The sequence below is a fragment of the Canis lupus genome, chromosome 15 (genome assembly GCF_048164855.1).
Source record: "Canis lupus baileyi chromosome 15, mCanLup2.hap1, whole genome shotgun sequence".
Lineage (NCBI taxonomy): Eukaryota > Metazoa > Chordata > Mammalia > Carnivora > Canidae > Canis > Canis lupus.
The window spans coordinates 56,940,042-56,960,110 of NC_132852.1; the positions used below are offsets into that span (position 1 = coordinate 56,940,042).

General features: G+C 36.3%; 2 long non-coding RNA genes across 3 annotated transcripts in view; both read left to right on the top strand.

Annotated features, from left to right (window-relative positions):
- The first annotated feature begins 1,018 nt into the window (after positions 1 to 1,018).
- Positions 1,019 to 10,828, top strand: LOC140605307 (uncharacterized). The gene is made up of 5 exons (XR_012008012.1): positions 1,019 to 1,116; positions 5,914 to 5,944; positions 8,835 to 8,977; positions 10,044 to 10,091; positions 10,456 to 10,828. It is a non-coding gene; the product is annotated as an uncharacterized lncRNA (long non-coding RNA).
- A 7,793-nt stretch (positions 10,829 to 18,621) lies between these two features.
- Positions 18,622 to 20,069, top strand: part of LOC140605306 (uncharacterized) — a 56,615-nt gene continuing 55,167 nt past the window's right edge. For both annotated transcript variants that reach the window (XR_012008010.1, XR_012008011.1), the window contains exon 1: positions 18,622 to 19,977. This is a non-coding gene — a long non-coding RNA (uncharacterized lncRNA). The remainder of the gene's footprint in view (positions 19,978 to 20,069) is intronic.

Genomic DNA, 20,069 nt, shown 5'->3' on the forward strand with positions numbered 1-20,069 from the left:
AAGATTTTGCTCAAAAAATTTCCATTTTTTTATTAGGACATTTTTGATGAGTAGTCATCTGGTCTTTGAATATTTCTTATGACAGTGAATGCACTACCTTTTATGGCTGCTTGTTTTGCTATTAGGCACATTTCCTTCAACTAAGAGGAAGTAATGTTATGTCTCTAATGTAAGTTATAGTGTAATTTCCAGGGAATAGCAGTTAGCCACATTATATTTAATCTGATTTGTTTATGAGTATCCCCAACTGACATCTGAAATATGAATTTTTTTATGATTTTATTTATTCATGAGAAGCACAGAGAAAAGCAGAGACATAGGCAGAGGGAGAAGCAGGCTCCCTGAGGGGAGCTTGATGAGCTTGATGAGGGACTCAATCCCAGGACCCCAGGATCAAGACCTGAGCAAAAACCAGCTGCTCAACCACTGAACCATCCAGGTGCCCCCAAATAAATTTTTTAAAAAACATTTTCTTGATGGTAATAATAAGGAGACAGAACAAAAGTACACATAACTTAAATGTTAATTTCGTATTCTCTAGCATTAAACATTTAAACATTTTAAACATTTTAACATCTGAACTTGAGAATAGGATTCTACAGTTGCATTATGGGTTCTAATCTGCAAAATCCTACAAAACTTGGGAAATTCTCAAGTCAATACCAGCATCACCAAGATCACCACCAGCACCAATAAAACCTGTCAAACTGAATCACAGTCACAACAGAAAACTTTTGATGGCCTTGCCGGTATTACCTCTTAAGTCCAGAATATATTGCCTTGATTGTTCCCATCCAGTATCTACAATAGTAAGATAAAATGAATATTACTTTCTTCCAGATGTCAAATGGAATTAGGTAAAATAACTTGAAGTGATGCCTTGCTTCACGTCGCCACATTTTTCAGCTTACATTACCTATTCTCCATGGAGATGGGTGGTATATTTTTCTTCTAATAGAGGGGAAAGCACTGACAGCCCATTGTGATGAAGGCTTCATTGTTAATGATTGCTGTGAGGGTTGGAGAGAGAGGAAGGAAGACTTATCCATATCAATGTAATAAGTGTACTGTCCTTTCAATCATCAGCAGATACAGACTTCTCTATCCAGGGGCTCGGTAATGTAATTGATTTTGATAGGAATTAAAATGCAACAATAGCAGAACCGCAGCAAATACTTCAACTTTTTTTTTGTGTTTTATCTCAAAGCCTTTCATCTGATTATGTGTCTTAAGAAATATAGCACACACAGAGAAAAAAACCCATACTGAATGCTGAAAGTAACTATTAAATCTTGCTGAGTATTCAGATTAATGCAAAGAGAAATAAAAACATGAATACTAATTTTGGAACTGGAAATATTTGATAATAAGCAGACCTGCCTACTAACAAACAAGAACTTCTAGCTGCATACCTTAAAACCACGTGTATTTTCTTTGTTCTGAAAATATAGATCATGTAGATGTGGAGGGGAATATTGTATTCATAATTATTTTCCTTTTGTATGAAGAGTTATTTTTTTAAAGGATTAATAAGTGTCATTGAATGAAACTTCCAAGGCAAAAATTGAGGAAATCCTATGACTACTGATAGCTTTGTTCCCTTCCCAACCTTTCCCTCTGCTAGTCCTGTGAAAGCAATGCAGTCATTAACTCTGAGCCCCTTTGGTGAGGTAAAGAAAGATTATAATCTGTGTGCCCTGCTTACATCACTGAGTTTTTGGGATCAGATAGCTGGAAATATGTTACAATACTCTGGTGTCAATAATGAATCTCAGTGATATGAAACATTGTTTTGATATTAAGTGAAATTTGTCTAATTTGAATGTCTAATTTCAAGTAGCTAGAGTTTTAGAATTTTATCCCTGTAAGTATTGTTAAAAGTTTAATATTTTTAAGTGAGATTTTCCCTACTCTAGATTAATGTAGTGTTGCTGTAAATGGACAAAAGAAGTAACACTTCTAAATATTTTAATGCTCGGTTATGTCTATTATAATATAATATATCTATGTTTGGGGTTGACTCCTCTGTGATATTCAGCAATTTCTTTTACTAACCAAGTTTTCTGTATGTTATCTTAAAACAATCCATTTGCACCTTTAATTCATTTAAAATTACTAGAAAGTCTATAAAAACTGCTTAACATATTTCAAATTATTCAAGACATACGTGACATCACTTCATTCTCATATAAATATTATAAGGTGAAATCTATTTTTTGTAGATAAGGTAGTTTGTCAATGAAGATGTTGTAGTTTATAACTTTATTCCAAAAAAAGGAAATAGGATATACCATGAGAATTACATAAGATTTATATGGAGAAAATTTCATTTCCACTTTAAATAAAGAACATGGTACTGTTTGCACTGTTTTATTTTCTCAGATAATATACGATATGTAATCGTAAGAATGTTTGAAAAATGAAGTAATAAAGCTACTATTTTTAAAAAAGGATTCAGGATAACTAAACATGATTCAACAATCCTAAAACGTGAAGACAATTTTCTTTATATGATGAATATAGAATGAGAATATATTTCAGTTGGTAAACTTAGACAAAACAATTCTGAATACAGAATTTTAAGAAGAGGGTGAGTGAATATTCCAATGCGAAAATCTTAAGTCTCCTGCTAAAAGAAGAAAGTTCAGTATGAAATACAGATCCAGTAGTCATAAGTAAATGTCTGAAGAGTGTGGTACATAAAATAGACGATCCCCCTCATCTCTCACATGTCCTTTCCCTCCATTGCCCTCACTTTTATAGTTCTATATATCAAATAAGGACATGACTGTTAATGTATAAAAAGGTAATACTAAGACCAAAAATATAAGAAGTCCTAACAAGAAAATTACTAGCAATGTTTTGTTGAAAGGTAACTGTTTTTTTTTCTCTAATATTGCTCTTTAAAAAAATATTTTTTTTATTTGTTCATGAGACAGAGAGAGAGGCAGAGACATAGGGGGAGGGAGAAGCAGGATCCCTATGGGGAACCCGATGCAGGACTTGATCCTAGGACTCTTGGATCCCAGGATCACGACCTGAACCGAAGGCAAATGTTCAACCACTGAGCCACCCAGGTGTCTCTCTAATATTACTTTTCAGACTTTTTGATTCCAGGGTTAGGAGCAATCATCAAGTATGATCAATAGCTTTTATCTAAAAAAAAAATGTGTGGAACACGGATAAGGCTACCTATCAGAACCTGAATTTGTTCATATCCCAAATTTGAGGGCAATTTTACTTGTTAACCTTGTGAGAATATTGATATATAACCTGATGAGAATAGATTAACTGTTTATTTTGTAAGAAAATAATAGTAATAATAACCATACAGTAAGGAAGTATAGATTCTAGTGTTGATTTACCTTTTTGTTATTATTATTATTATTATTATATTATTATTTTTGGCTAGGAAATACAGAACAAATTTAAATTCATTTGTAAATTTGAAATTTGAAAATTTGTAAATTTTTGCTAAGAAGCTCAAAGCTTTCTGATATCATTCAACTGAGGTTAACATTTGTATATAACTTCCAGAAACTTCTTCATAGACATTTCATACATATACTATATCCACTTACAGCCCAGAAAACACACACACACACACACACACACACACACACACACAGACTTCTTTGTTGAGTCTTTCTGAAGCCTACATCAGTACTACAGGAAACTTTAGTCAAGTTATAGTTCAAAACCTTTGACAGGACTGTAGTTATGAAAAGACTCTCTGGGGACACCTGAGTGGCTCAGTGGTCGAGCATCTGCCTTTGGCTCAGGGTGTGGTCCCAGGGTCCTAGGATTGAGTCCTGCATTGGGGTCCCCTCAGGGAGTCTCTCTCTGCCCATGTTTCTGCCTCTCTCTTTGTGTCTCTCGTGAATAAATAAATAAAATATTTTTAAAAAATAAATAAAAAGTCTCTCCCAAGAGTTTCCATGCCCTGAAGCCACGCTAAAGGACGTCTGTTAGTGGTTCAATGTTTCAAAGCAGGAACTGCAAAGCAGAAATTAGAAAGGGGTATATTACTCTAAGCTGGATAGTCAACTGAAATGGCAAAGGAGACATATAGCAAGGCAGGTCATGAAAGGGACAGCAAAAAGATCAAGGTCACCAAGAGACAATGTGTCTCCCATAGCATTCTTTTATTTGGTTTGCAAAGTGCTCAACTTTGCTTCTTCAGAGCAAGAACTATGCTAAACCGTGCTCTTGAGTTTTCGTTGAAAGCGCCTAGTAGTTCCACTAAACTGACTCGCATGTGTTGTGACCTGCTGGTAAAAAGTTTGATTTCTGCACTCAGCTAGTTCTGCATGAATAAAGAGGAACTGCTACAATCTTTCATCTCAAAATGCTTTGCAACCCATAACTATATGTTCCACTACCCACTCTGACCACTTTTTTGCTCCTTTCTTGCTTCATATTACTGAATTATATTAACTGTGGCTATATTATATTAACTGTGGCTTAATTATATTAGCTGTGGCTTAATGCTTTATAAATGTTTTCTAGTTGCATTTTAAGCTCTGGTTATTTTTTTTTCCCTGCACTAGATTATAAATTCTTTGAAAGCAGAGACGATTTCCTCTTTTTTGAGTATCACCAAATAGATTCAAGTAGAGTTTGCTGTCTATGAAACAATCAATATTTTTTATTTTTGTTAAGTGAGTTGCCATAATTTGTGATTCTTGCAATATATGTTTAAACTTAAAATGAAATTCTTAGTGATATGGCTTTCCTTGTAATTAAAAAAAATAAATTTATATGTTGAATGAGAAGTTAATCGATTCTCTGTGCTAAATATTGTGTGTTACATCGGAAATATTTAAATTCTGAATATTGATGATCTCGTTGGGTGTTTTGTGAAATTAGAACTTGTTCAACAATTCTGAAGGAGTTCAGGATGTTCTGGATTGTGTTTTGTGATTGACTGTTTCCATTGTATTCAACACTTGCTTTCATGTGTATCAAACTGGATCTTGCAGTGTGGACTTTCTTTGATCATTACTTACTTATGACATTGTGCTAAGTCTTATCTCAGGCCTAGCAGAGTGAGTGCCGTGCTGAATACTGCAGCAACAGCTCTTTTTTTCCCTTGTACTGAAATATTGATGATCAGGGAAGTTACTGTTGTGTTTAGTTTCAACTGTTATCACTGGCTTATCCAACTGAAGCTTAATGGGCCAAAGGCATATTGACCAGTGGGAAGGGAGTGCCTAATGACCCAATGACAAAGTTTAGGTTTCTAAAATAGAGTATTATAAATGCAAAATATTAATATATTTTTTGAAAAATTCACCCAGAACAATTTCCAAGGTAATTTTTCTCCTGTGGAAAAAATGTGGATGTGCAATCAGAAAAGAAAGCTGGACTCAACACAAATCAGGAATGATTGAAATGTGAACAAACAAGAGTTTAAGCAGAAGCTGATAACTTTATCTGAATGCTGGTAAACTTTAGAAGAGAAAAAAGAACCTAGAGCAGACGGTAGCCAATCTAGCATTGCATGGCTGCCAATGCCAAAATGCTACCCTTTCAGGATCGAGCCAGCAGTGATAGATGGAATAGTATATTAAGTTGAGCAAATATTGGAAAAAAATGCCCGAAGAAGTAAACTCAGTTCAATCAACAGTTATCTATAACCTACCTCCCCCCATGTCCTAAGTAACACTATTGGACCTTCAATGGATATTTTTTGAGTGAATAAAAAAAGACAAGTACACTTCCAAGATGCTTAGTACCTCAAAGAATTTACTATGTATTCATGTTTACTTGGAAAATGATTCCATGTTTTAAGATGAAACATCCACTTATAAAATGAGGTGTTACAAAAATCATAAGAATCACTTTGTATTATTAAATCATATAAAATGCTGAAGAGACACATGCATTTTCCCCTTTTTTTCCTATTTTCAGATCTACTTTGTACAACTGGACTATGGTTAAGGTGAGTTTTCAAGATGTCTATACTCTTAATGTTTTTAGACTGTTTTGTTTTGATAATTATCTGTTTCATATGTTTACTTTTTTACTGTAAAACTTGCAAAATGATTTAAAACCTAGGAAATACCTTTCTTGGAGCTCTTCTTTACTCTGAAGGAGATTTTTAACTCTCGACAAGTTTAGTGGCAAAAAAGAATTTATCCATTAGGAAATAATTTTAGTGGACAATATAGAGGCCACCAAAGGATCTGAAGTAGAGTTTGGAGTGTTGAATTTTATAAGCAAGGTACATAGTGCATTATAGAAGCTAATTCTGCACTATAGATGTCTTGAAAATATATAGCCATTAGTCTCCTCAAGTGAATTTTACTAGAAGACCTTGAGAAGCTGTGTATAAGAGCGAGAAATAGGAAAACTTGCAATCCAAGTTTCCTTGGGTTAATATTCCCTGGAGAAAGCAGAAACTTGCTTAGTTTCACTGGATTGGCCACTTTTAATAATATATTTGAAAACAAATGAAATTTAAAGAAATGCTTACTAATATCAATCTTATTAGTCAATTAAATTGTCAAATCTTAACATTGAAAGAAATCTCTTTCTTTAAGGACAGAGTTCTTCCTTCCAGCCAATGCAGAAATCCCTTTTATCCTATCTTTAACATAGCCAACTGATCTTTGGCAAAGGACAATGATAATGTAATGAAGAAAAGGCAGTCTTTTAACTGGTCCTGGAACAACTAGACACAAACCTCACAAAATGAACAAAATGTACTGCAAACAGATAATAGACCTAAATATAAACGTATAAAAATCAACTCAAAATAGATAATGGATCTAAATATAAAACGTAAAACTATTAAACTCCAGAAGATAAGGTGGGAGGACAATACAGATAAACTTGGGGATGTGATGACACTTAAGCCATAACACCAAAGACTGCATGCATCTTAGGTGATGGTTTATGACTTGCAAATTGATAACTCAAAGGTCAGCTAGCCTCTTGTCCCTTAAATCCTTGACAATATGTAAGCCATTCTAAACCTTGGCAAAACCTGAGATATCAGAAATCAGGGAAAACCTCCGACCCTTCATCCCAAAGACTAAGATAATGTCATTAATAACTCAAAGGGATTGAGTTATTAAATTGAAAAAAGAGAACATAAACTTAAATTTCCTTCATACCTAGGTCTGTTGACTGAGAGACACATTTGCATATTGCCAATTGACTTTTGATGTATAAATTGACCAGAGTAACTTAGACAAATTTTAGATATTTTTGGATGGATTTTCTTAAAAAACATCATATGTTAAGTGTAGAGTAACCATGGAGAATCATAGTGAAAAAATAATTAAAGCTCTGACAGATGATATCAGTGATTGTATCTATAGATTTAGGCTGTTAAAAGCTTGTTTAAAGTAAGTCCAAGGACACAAACAAGAGCTACATTAAAAAAATTAATGTGGACATTAACATATTAATGTCACATAATAATACAGAGAATCCTGAAGGTTAGGTTATCCCTAATATAAAGAAGCTGGTATTACTACTGAGCTCTTTTTTTAAATTTTATTTATTTATTCATGAGACACACACACACACACACACACACACACAGAGGCAGAGACACAGGCAGAGGGAGAAGCAGGCTCCATGCAGGGAGCCCGACATGGGACTCGATTCTGGGACTCCAGGATCACGACCTGGGCTGAAGGCGGTGCTAAACTGCTGAGCCACCTGGGCTGCCCACTATTGAGCTTTCTCAATATCTTCTGATAGTTGATCCTCTATGATATATATTGTGTATTTCTGACACTACACAGATGTACATTCCATTATGGGTAAAGTTGAGCACCTAAATATTAATATTAAAATGTCAGTTGAACAAAAGAATGAGGATGAACGAAAAATCATCTCCACCAACTTCAAACGATGGGGAGGGTTGTTGCAGACTCAACAAAGAAAATCAAGTTAGGCTAGCATGAGGCAAGAATGTAGTCCGTACCAATATCTTTCAATGTGTTTCTCATACTTTTAATAACATGTTAATATTGCAATACTCAGGAATTCTTCTTTAAAAAATATCACTTTTATTCTTTGTGCAATTTCCTGTTTACAAAAAAAGCATATCAAGTGCCTTTCCATTTGGATGCCTATTTAGAAGGTAGTGGTATAATAAGATGTGCAAACAACTGACCTCCACTCCAAGCAAGTGTGCACCGCCTAACCCTAGCTGTCTCTACTGTACACAAGAAAAAAAAATATGAGCTTTATTCAGATGTCCTGAAATAAATCTTGACATTAGACAATAAAAAAATTTCAACTCTACCTGATTAAAGAAACTTTAGAGGAGTATGGTAAAGTCAGAAGCTGTTTTGTTTAACCTCAAAAAAAAAAAAAGTTCTGAAGAAGTGAGTATTGTAACAATAATTATATGTTCCTGTCATTGATCATATTTTCGGTGATAGTAGTTAACTTTCAGATTTTCACATTTTATGCGTGTGCTGTTATGAGTCTGTGGATCTACAGAGTACACATACACAACACTACATTGTCTTGAAATAAGTTACTCACAAAGAACCTACAAAGAGTAGGTCCTTGTGGTAGGATTCTCTGTAATGATTCCACCCAGAAAAGCAGATGATTCTAACAGATTAAAAAAAAATACAAAACAGCAACGAAAGGAGCTTTTTAATGGCATTTAAATTGTAATTATAAATAGAGAATTGATTTCTAAAGTGATCTGGTGGGTTTTGAACATATTTATTCACTCTCAGTGACTTTTAAATTGAATGTTCTGAGTTTATAAATCAAAAGATCATTTTCACCTGCCAGTGTTGTAAATTCCACCTGCAATCTATTAATCAAGCTATGTTCCTTTCCTCTGACATCATCAGCAGTAATAAAGATTCTGCAGATGGAACTTAGCCGATGGTGTTGTAGTTGATGTATGGGACAAAAAGAATCCAGCCTGCTCTTTCATAACTGCATTGGCTCAGCAGGACGTAATGGTGTGAAAAACTTGTTTTCTGTTACTGAGGTAAGTAGATACTGGGCCAAGACACCTAGGGAGAAAAAAAAAAAGTGTTGAGTGAAACTCTGCAAAATTCACCATCTGGCATCAGCCATCCTTACTGTTTTCTTCGGTTCACGTGGCTCCCTATTCATTAAATTATATTTTGTTTCATTATAACAGAAGTACAGATGGAAAGGCTGATGGGCAAAACAAAATCACAGGATTTCCTTCTGATGTGTAGATTCATAATTTCTTATAATGGTTTGTCTCTTCTCTGTTGTAATTGAATAATCAACTAGCACAAGATGTTCATTATGCAGCTCAAGAATGACCCGACCCAAACTCCAATGAAATGTCGACCCTTTAAAGGATAATAATGTATTTGAAAAGAAAAGCAGGTAAAATGTGTACAGTATCAAAAAAGAATCACAGAATATTTTTAGAGAATGCCCAATTCTATCTCTTCATTATAGATAAGCAGAAAAGAATGCCATTACATGCCTCAAGTTCAAAAGTGAGCTACTGGGAAAGAAATTATCCAAATCTGAACTTTCTGACTTCTCTTTCCAGTGTTCACTTTGTCACATTTTTTAAGTCAAGTAAGCCTAAATTTCAATCCTGACTGTATCATTTATATTGGCTTTATGACATTGGGCAAAATTATTTTGAGAGTCAGTTTCCTCATGTCTCAAGTGAAAATAACAAGGTAGTTCATGAGATTACATTGAGAATTACATAAGACTACTCATTCAAAGCACCAAGAATAATTTGAGGCATTTTAGGTACTACATAACAGGTACTATCGTTAGTACATATCATCACTGTGATGGTTAATTTGATGTGTCAACTTGGCTAGACTATGGGGCCAGTTCTTTGGTCAAACACTAGCACAGATATTGCTGTGAAGGTAGAAGAGATTAACATTTACAATCACTTGACTTAAAATGAAAAGATTACCCTGGGTAATGCAGGTGAGCCTTATCTAATCAGCTGAAAGCTTTAAGAGCAGCTACTGAAATTTCTGAGAGAAGAAGCATTTCTGCCTCGATACTGTAACATGGAAACCCTATCTGAACTTTTATTCCAACAGCCACCTGCCTGCCGTATGGATTTTGGACTTGCCAGTCTCCACAATCATGTAAGCCAATTCTATCTATCATCTATCTATCTATCTATCTATCTATCTATCTATCTATCTATCATCTATCTATATCTATCTATTATCTATCTATCACCTATTGTTGTTTCTCTAGAGAGCCCTGATATATTAACTAGAGAAACTGATAAAAGAGTGAAGCAAATGACTCCTCACTCCTATAATATAAAACATTTCATTATTCTAAAACAATGTCTAATTCTACATACCTCGGTTACATAGTTGCAACGAAGCTCCACTGACATATTTAAATGTAATCATTTTATCCTTACTCTAATGTATGAAATATTAGAGTTGTATCAGGCATTGACTCCCTTAATCCAAGCTCTTGCTCTTCTTTTTGCAGATCAAGAAACAGTTTTAGCAAAGTCATTACACTTCTTACAGGAAAATGGAGACTGGAATTCAGATCCTCTTATTGGTATTTAGTAAGTTCACACTTTCCAGCATACATTATAGTGCTTAGATTATTTTTTCAATGACTTGATGTGGCAGTTTGAGTCTGTCGTATGTGGGATACATGCTCTTAATATTTTAGCAAATGGGATAAAGAATATTTTCATACCTTTAAATTTGTGGCCTTATCATGGGGGTATTATTTTTATCTCAAATGATAAACAAGGGTAATTTTAAATAAAAATAGATAATTTAATGATTAGTAAGCAACTGCATAAATACTATCATCATAGTTATTTATCCACTCATGCCTCCATTGTTGTCTTTCCTGAGAAAAAATGCTGACTCATTAAGGCTATTTCTAGATACTGACATTTATGCCAGGGAAGAGTCATCATCTTCATAACATATATATATTTTTAAATTTTCTGGTCATTTTTTTCATCTACATGGACTTATTGAAAGAAATCACACAGCTTATTTAGAAGATGGAGATAGTTAAAAATTGGCTGAGGAGTATAAATTTGTAGAAGTTAATAATCTTCAGAAAGAAATGGATTGTGTTAAATTTATAAATATTTAGAAATCTGTGTTCCACTATTAAGAGTCAGGGAATTGCCTCATCCATGGTCAGAAACCTTTCTGAGGCTGCCACACACTTAATCCAGCAGAATGAGGCACCCCTTCTCTTACCCTCTAGGTTAGTGACAGAGAAGGAAAGTTTAGTAGGGGAGTCCAGACTTTCACTATTACCCCAGCCTAATGTTAAGGCCCTCCTCCCACCATATTCATGCTCCTGTAATGTCAGTGGAGGCCAGGGGGGAAACCTGAACTTCTACCCCCATCTGGCAGTAAGGAGATGGCATGACCCCTCCTACAGGAGCAGGGTCAGAAGAAGCCAGGTAAAAACAGAAGGTTTAAGTAAGTACTGGGGTCTCATAATGTAACACACAAGATATTCAGATAGCTGTTTAAAATTACTCAGCATACCAAGAACCAGGAACATCTCAGCTTGAGTGGAAAAAAGATAGACAAGAGACATCAACACTGAGGTGACAGGGATATTAAATTTATCTGAGAAAGAATTTAAAGTAGTCATTACAAGATGCTTCAGCAAGCAATTAGAAACATGCCTTAAACAAATGAAAATAAAGTGTTGCCAAAGAGACAGAAAACGGTAAAAAAAAAAAAAAAGTAGAAGATACAAAAATAAACAAATGAAAATTTTATAACTGAAAAATAAAATAACTGGTATAAAAACTCAGTGGATGGCTCAGAAGCAGAATGGAAGGGACAGAAGAAAAACATACTGTAATAGAAATTATGCAATCTGAACGGCTGAGAAAATAGATTTTAAAAGAGAAAAGAACAGATCCTTTGGAACCTGTGGGAATATAAAAAGAAAAATTCTCACATTTATGTCATCAGCATCTAGAAGAAGAGTTGAAAAATACTCAAAATAATGGCTGAAAAATATCTCAAATTTATCAAAAGACATGAATGTAATGATTCAAGAGCTGAGTAAATCCCAATAGAATAAACTCAAAGTAATCCACACCAATACACATCATAGTCAAACTTCTGAAAACTAGAAACAAAGAAAAAAATTTAGAATAAAGACCTCTCAAAACTTAACAGTAAACAAAAAAATCCAATTAGAAAATGGACAAAAATATGAAAAGACATTTGACCAAACTATTGAAAGCTGCAAGAGAAAAATAATTAGAATCACTGATGATTTTTCACCATAAACCAGAAAAGCCAGAAGGAAGTGGCACCACATTTCCTTCAACTCCACTTGTGCCATTCAGAGTGTCAAGGGAATATAAGACAAGGAAAGAGTCACAAGTTGGACCCTGATTATGAAGAGGCAATTGGGCTATGGTTATATAGTGGGGCTCAGTGCTCAAGCAATCCCGTTGGGTGCATCTTGACTTTCTAATGCTAAATTTTTATGGTAAATGCATAAGTCAGTATCCTCAGTCTGGGAAGGGCTTGGTGATGAGGGGGTTCAATAGCCTCTGGGGTTCAGGTTTAGGTCACACTAAAGTTTGAACAGAAGGTAAGACCCAGTAGAGGCATAGCTGAAAGTGAGCGGCTTATATCTAATGAAATGGGTTAGAACAAATGTGGATATTCTTATTGTTTGAGTGTAAAGGGAACCATAGAAATTAGGATGAAGAAAAGAAATGGAGGAGTGGAGTTATCAGTTTCCATGGCTTAAGGCTAGGCTAGATTTTTGTTTGTGTAATGATAATTGTTTGCTGTTTGTCCTCTGCTATGTTAGGATGGTAGGTGCTGAAAGAAAAGATCCTATGCTGAATGATGGTCAATGAAATAGTTCTGCTAGTAAAGTTGAAGGGAACAAATCAGGATGATGATCAGAGATGATAACATAAGCGCAGTGACTGGAAGTAAACAGGAGGCCACAGTGGTCGAGGAAATAGACACATCGACAAGTAGTCTTCTTCCTTGCCAGGTGATTGCCATTTGTGGCCATTTGCCAATAATGGCCTTTCTGCTTGGGTTTGTTGATAAATAGGGGAATCTGGGTGAAAAAATAGACTTTCAGGGTACCTAGCTGGCTCAGTCAGTAGAGCATTCAATTCTTGATCTCAGGGTCATGAGTTAGAGCCCCATGTTGGGTATAGAGATAGATCAATGGATAGATAATACATTGATAGATAGATGATAGATAAGTTTCTTTAAAAGAAAAAGAAAAAATAGACCTTATACTTTATTCTTGGGAACTTTTCTGTTCAGACTTGATATTTGTTTAAATTATGGCCAATTGATAATTACTGAAATTAATAAATTAGAATGAAGAAGAAAAGGAAGAGTGAGGAAAGAAAGAGAAGGAAGGAGGGAAGGGGGAAAAGCAAGAGAGAACAGGGAGAAAGGAAGAAAGAAGGAGAGCAAAGGGGAGAGGAAAAAAAGAGGGATAAATTGAGTGGTAAAGAGAATGACAAAAAAGAAAAAAAAAAGGAAAAAAAGGAAAAGCTTTTTCCATACAGAAAGGCTAAGATGAAGAGTACTTTTTAACTTTGGGCCCTTAGACATCTATTTTCATGAAGTTTTAATACTTGATTTTAAAAAATCAGAGAAAAGTACAATCCTATTACAGATCATTTCATAAAGGTCTCAGGAGTTAATATTGTGGCTAAAATTTTATAGAGAAAAAAAAGTCTTGGCTTTGGTTTGCACCTGACCTACCATCCAGCTGTCAGAGAGACTAAGAAACGGAGCACCTTTATGAGGACTTTGAAGGCTACAGAGGTTAAGAAAGTCTGCATTACTTACTCCTACCCACATTAGTCTTTCAGGTTTAAGAGAATAGATTATGTCATGTAGATAATTTTAAAGTCTTCCCAAAAAGAAAGTGAAGTTAATACAAAGTAAACTGAAAAAAAAAAAAAAAAAACCTCTACAGAATTTTCTGTTAATGGATATGCCATAGTTTTTCTAATGATGGGATTCTGATAGGAACATTTCAGAGCCATATAAGGTGGTTGAGGGTAGAGTAGGTGGGTATAATCATTGCCTAATTTGCATCTGCAAGCAAACTGAGCCCCCCCCCCCAAAAAAAAATAGCATGACATGTAGATGAGGGTCAGAAGCCTGATATGCCAAACACAGGTTCACTAACAATGAGTCATTCCTCGGGACCTGGAAGGAATTGCATAATATGTCCATGTACAAACTGGATAAAGTGAGGCCAGCAAGGGTGGGATTGTCCTCAGACTGTCTTCAGACACCAGGATTTCCCGGGGCTGGTGGCATTTCCTCCTGGCTTTCATAGGGAAGCAAAAGGAGGCTGGAGCATTTTCAGGCAGAGGGAAGAGGGATATATGAATGGCAGCTCTTGAAGGTGAAAATAAATGCTGTGCAAGAGAGAATGAGAGGCTGAAGACTTTTTTCGGGAAAAGTCAGAGGAAGACAGCTAACTAGTCAAGCAAGTGTTAAGACCGTGCTATGGATAAGGAGTTTGGATTTGATCTAATAAGTACTCAGAGATTGCTGTTAGGAGGAAATGAAATAACATATGTGAGAGCACTTGGTAAATGGAAAGACTCTATGCTAATGTGAGGCATTAATACTATTATTCTCATCCACTCCAGCCTGAGCAGGGGAGTGACATGATAAAAGCTCTACTTTAGAAGATTAGTGTGGGAGTGATGTGCAGAATGGCTGTAAAGGCAGGGGGAGTGTGGGTAAGGAGGTCTGCAGATACTGCTGAGCCAGCTCCACCAGGAGTTTAGAAGTATTCCTTAAGAAGTGGAAGTTCTTGGTTCTCTCCTCTCCCTCCCCACCATGCCCAGAGGGAGGCCTTCTTGTGGCCCAGAAGAGCCAGCTGACAATCAGAGCTTCTTTCGCCTAAAGATAAACTAAAAAAGAACTGTAAAGGATGCTTCCCTGGTACAAATGCTGGTGGAGTGTGTAGATGGTTCTGTGATTCTGCTTCTGCTTCTTCTGGATTTGGTTCAATATATTTCTCATCTTCCTGTGCTTCTCATTCAAGAGAGACAGATGTCAGGGTGCTCATATCAATCCATAAGTGGTTCTAGGAAAGAAAATTGCACGAAAGAGGAACAAAGGGCTCTGATTTTGGCTTCCTCATGGCTTCGGGGCTTCTGAGTACACACCTTATATTACTAGCGCATCATTAAAGTTAGGTGATAACTTGTTCCTACTTTCTCAAAAATAAAGCTTCAAATTCAATCCCCTTGTGTGCGTGGTAATAAAGTTTAATACCTCATTAACAAAAAAACCCATGAAGGAACATGCATTTTTAAACAAGATAACTCTTTAGGGAGGGAAAAAGGCCTGAGGTATAAAGAAAGGAGATAACATTGCTTAGAATAAAGGATCAAGATGGATCATATGAAACTTCAATTCACAGAAAGAATGATGTGTCTTACAAGTGAATGATGAACTGCCAGCAACAAAATTAGAAATCAATATGCTGTATAAAAATTAGTCAGAGTAAGACCAATAGCAAAATACAGTAATCATTTTTAGAGATGAGGTTGAGAATAAAAACAAAAGTACTTGGATCAGATTGAAAGCTGCCACACATTTGTCAAGGGAAAAATAGCAAAGGCTGTCAAAATATCATAGCCTTTTGTTCTTCCTTTTTTTTTTTTTTTTTTTTTTAGCTTAAATAAACAAAAATTCCCCAACTAGTCAATCTTTATAATTTGAGCCAGGTAAAGCTAGGAGTAGCATTCACTCATTAACAATTCCATTTATAACATTGTTATAATGATTGCAGGCTGTCTTGGAATACTAGAGTCTTGTTATAAGGGGGTACTTGGTGTACTTAACTGGGGACCCAAGAGGAGCCTTCAAGAGATCTGAGGCTTCAGTGCAGAGGTTCTGACCTCTGGCAAAGTATGTGCATGTGACACACACACACACACACACACACACACACACACGCACAGCCTGGTCTCACTTAAGGCAAGTATGAAAAAGACATTAAGGAACTAGAAGGTATTATGCTAAGCAAAGTAAGTCGATCTGAGAAAGACAATGCCATATGATTTCACTCTTATGTGGAATTTAAGAAATAAAATGGTTGAACATAGGGGAAGGGAGGGAAAAAAATAAAATAAGATAAAAACGGAGAGAGAAGCAAACCATAGGAGACACCTAACTGTAGGGAAGAAACTGAGGGTTGCTGGAGGGGAGATGGGGTGAGGGGATGGGGTAACTGGGACATGGGCATTAAGGAGGGCACGTGATGTAATAAGTGCTGGGCGTTACAAGCAACTGATAAATCACTAAACTCTACCTCTTAAACAAATAGGACACTATATGTTAAACAAATTGAATTTAAATTAAAATTAAAAAAAGAAAAAGACATTAGTTTAAGATTTCTTCACTTCATAATGTTCCATAGAAAAGTGCTATATTTATTTGTAAGTCAGCAAAAATAAGTGAGAAATTCTAAGGTTCTCCACTTTAACCATAGGGATGTTACAGGGCTAGGAATTGAATATGCTTTTATGAGGTGCAAGAAAATGCATACAAGATCAGAAAGAAGAGAAAGATAAGGGAAAATAATCCCTTCATAGAGAAAGAAAAGTATATATGCGAAAGTGTAAAATAGAAATGTGCTTAACAATATATGACTTATAATTTATAGATCTTAAGAATGAGAAGTTGTTTTGTTTTGATAGTTTCTTACTATTTCTTCCTGGTTTCACTTGGCAATGTAGTTCCAATAAAACAAATGATGAGTCTAGACTAGACCATAAGAGGAAAGGCCTCGTTACACATGGAGCCAGATTTGTCTCATCCTAGGGAAAAGGATCCTCTAAGAGGAAATAAATATCTCCAGTTTGAGGTGGCACTTTCCCTAATTACTTATGTTTGCCATAGCAGTAATTTGAATGTAAAGCTAGGCTTTAATATACACAAGTACAATAACCGGTTATTGGGTATGGTATAAAGAAAGGGATTAATACTGTGTAAATGGCCTTTCTACCCATTTAATCAGGATTAAGGAACTCTCTGGGGAAATGGAACCAATTGAAGATAGATCAATATTGATATAGATAGATATAGATGTACAGGACATTTATTATAGGAACTGGCTCACAAGGTTACAGAGGCCAAGAAGTCCCACAGTTCTGCTGTCTGCAAGCTGGAAAACAAGGAAAACCGGTGGTGCAATTCAGTCTGAGTCTGAAAGCCTAAGAATTGGGGGGCTGGTGGTATAATTCTCAGTCTGAATCCAAAAGCCAGAGAACAAAGAACACAGAAGTCTGATGGCAGGAGAAGCTGGGTGTATCAGCTCTAGCAGGAAGAATGGATTCGACCTACCTCTACCTTTTTGCTCTATTCAGGCTCTGAAAGGATTGTTGGGGTACACTAGCACTGGTGAGAGCAATCTTCTTTCCTCAGGCTCCTGGCTCAAATGATAATCTCTTCTAGAGACACCCTCACAGACACACCTAGAAATAATGTTTTACTGGCTGTCTGGTCATCCCTTAGCTCAGTCAGTTTGACACATAAAATTAGTCATCATAGGTCTACCCCTCGTCACCTTGGCACCCATCTCCTTAAACCACACTTAATCTCCAAATAAAGACAGTAGCAAGTCATACTTCTACCTAACATGATAGACTATCCTGCTTACAACCAAAAATGCCTAATCTCTTTCTCAGAAGAGGAGATAAAGTCCTTGAGGGATATGTATTCTTCTCCTGATAACCTCATAACTCACATACTATAATGTTAAATTAACAACACTTAAATACATAAAGTCAATACATTTTATGTTACATAATAAAGGAATAAGAGAGGGAAGAAAAGAGAGTATTCGTTTAATGTATGTTACAGTTGCATGCTCTCTCTCTCTCATATATATATATATATATATATACACATAATAATTACAAAATAAGGGGAAGTATTTAATTATTCATCATTATTTCTGTAATTGCTAACATGGTTCTACTGGTATTTATAATTACAGCCTTCTACTACCCATTCCATAGTCCCTTCACCTTAAGCAAGAACTTCAGTTGATCTTGACTTTTTACTTGATGGTTTGGCTCAAACCTTCATTCTTGAAGAGTCTGGGCCATTAGAAGTCCTACGTGGATTGAGTTGTTGTAGTTTTCCTTTGACTTCAATTACAAGGCATGCTCATACTAAGCAATGCCCAACAGGATCTCCTGTATTCCAGACGTAGTCTTCTATACCTCTATTATAGAAGAGTAGTCCAGTTTTCCTTGGTAGTCAGGATCAATCACCCTAGCCGACACCGTAATTCCTTTTTAACTTGTTGATTCAGAGGCACAAGAGGCCTAAGGTGGCCATGTGGCTGTGCTAACTACCAGTTCAATGGGCTCATCGTTGTGTTTTCTACTGAAAACATTCCTCCCAGTGGAGTTAGAATCTCTAGGCCAACAGATTATAAAATGTATGAGAACAGGGAACAAAAATTTTGCTAGTGGGTTTCTAGGGGTACCTGTAAATGGTGTCACTCTCATTTTCACGCCTTGATTCCTGGATTCCTGAATCCTGGCTATCCAAGAAATAGCACTGTATATCAGATGCTGATTCAGAGCATATATAGCCTCCTGGACAACCTTGCCCCAGCTCTACCAGGTATTGCCACCTAGCTGGCTCTGTGACTGGTCTTCAGAAAGCCATGCCACTGTCATATCAAGCTGGGCTGCTTTAGGATGGTGAGGAACATGATAAGGTCAGTGAGCATGAGCATGGCCCACTGTCCCATTTCTTTTGCTGTCCCATTTCTTTGGTCCGTGCAATGCTGTGTGGAATACTATGATGGTGGATAAGGCACTCTGTAAGTTCATGGGTGGTAGTTTCGGCAGAAGAATTGTGTGTGGGAAGGCAAGTCTGTATCCAGGGAGTTTGCTCCAATAAGGACAAAATGCTGTTCCTTCCATGATGGAAACAGTCCAATATAATCAACTTGCCACAAAAAGGCTGGCTGATCATCCTGGAGAAGGGTGTTATTCTGGGTCTCAGTGTTAGTCTCAGGGGCTTTGCTGCTGGCAGATTGGGCACTCCCAAAGCAGGTGTAGTTGGATCAACCTTGGTGAGTCCAACTCCATTATGCATAATCTCCATGTCTGTGTCCCATTATAAGTGCTCATCAAAGGCATCCTTCAGCAGAGGATGGTTTTAATAATTAAGTGGATAGGACAATTCATTATCTGGACAGTGGAAGGTTCTTTGGAGAAAGAGGCTGACTTGTATCTATAGGATATCTTCATGTATTTGCCCAATTAGGCAGGTCTGATAAGATACATCTTCCCCAAATTTGTCACCAATTTCCCATTCCTATTCCTTCTAAGTTCCTGATCATCCATTAAAACCACTGGTCATAGTCCATGAACACTGGTCTTCTCAATTTTAGGGTCCATTATGTTCATTTGATATAAGTGGGCCAGAAGCTTAAATAGTAGAGATGATAGTATGAGTCCATAGAGAGGGGATCATCATGAAAGCCAGTGGGGTGTCACATACCCACTGTGGAAACACACTTACTTTAAGTGAATGGTCTTGAGGTTTGTGACCTCTTTCTAGAGCCTGAACTGTAAAGGGATCCTACCTTATTAATACCATCTAATAAATAAGAATTTTGGGGTCTCCCTAACTCCATGGTTACTATGTGCTATTGTTACATAAAATTAGATTCTGCTGTGTTCTGAATGTTTGCATTGCTCCAAAATTCGTACTGGAAAGCCCACTCCCAAGGTGACAGTTTTAGTAGATGGGGCCTCTCGAAGTGATTAGGTCAGGAGGGCAGGGCCTTCATGAATGAGACTAAGACCCTTACAAAAGAAGCCTGGGAGAGTTCCCTAGCTCCTTTCATCACAGGAAGCCACAGCAAGAAGTCGACTGTGTACAACGATGAAGAGATCCTTCATCAGGATGCTGCCTGCTGACACTGTGATCTTGGACTTCCCAGGCTCCAGAATTGTGAGAGGTAAATTTTGGCTATTTTATAGGCCGCCCAGTCTTTGGTATTTTGTTGTAGCAGCCCAAATAGACTAAGATGGATTTTAATATATATTTTGC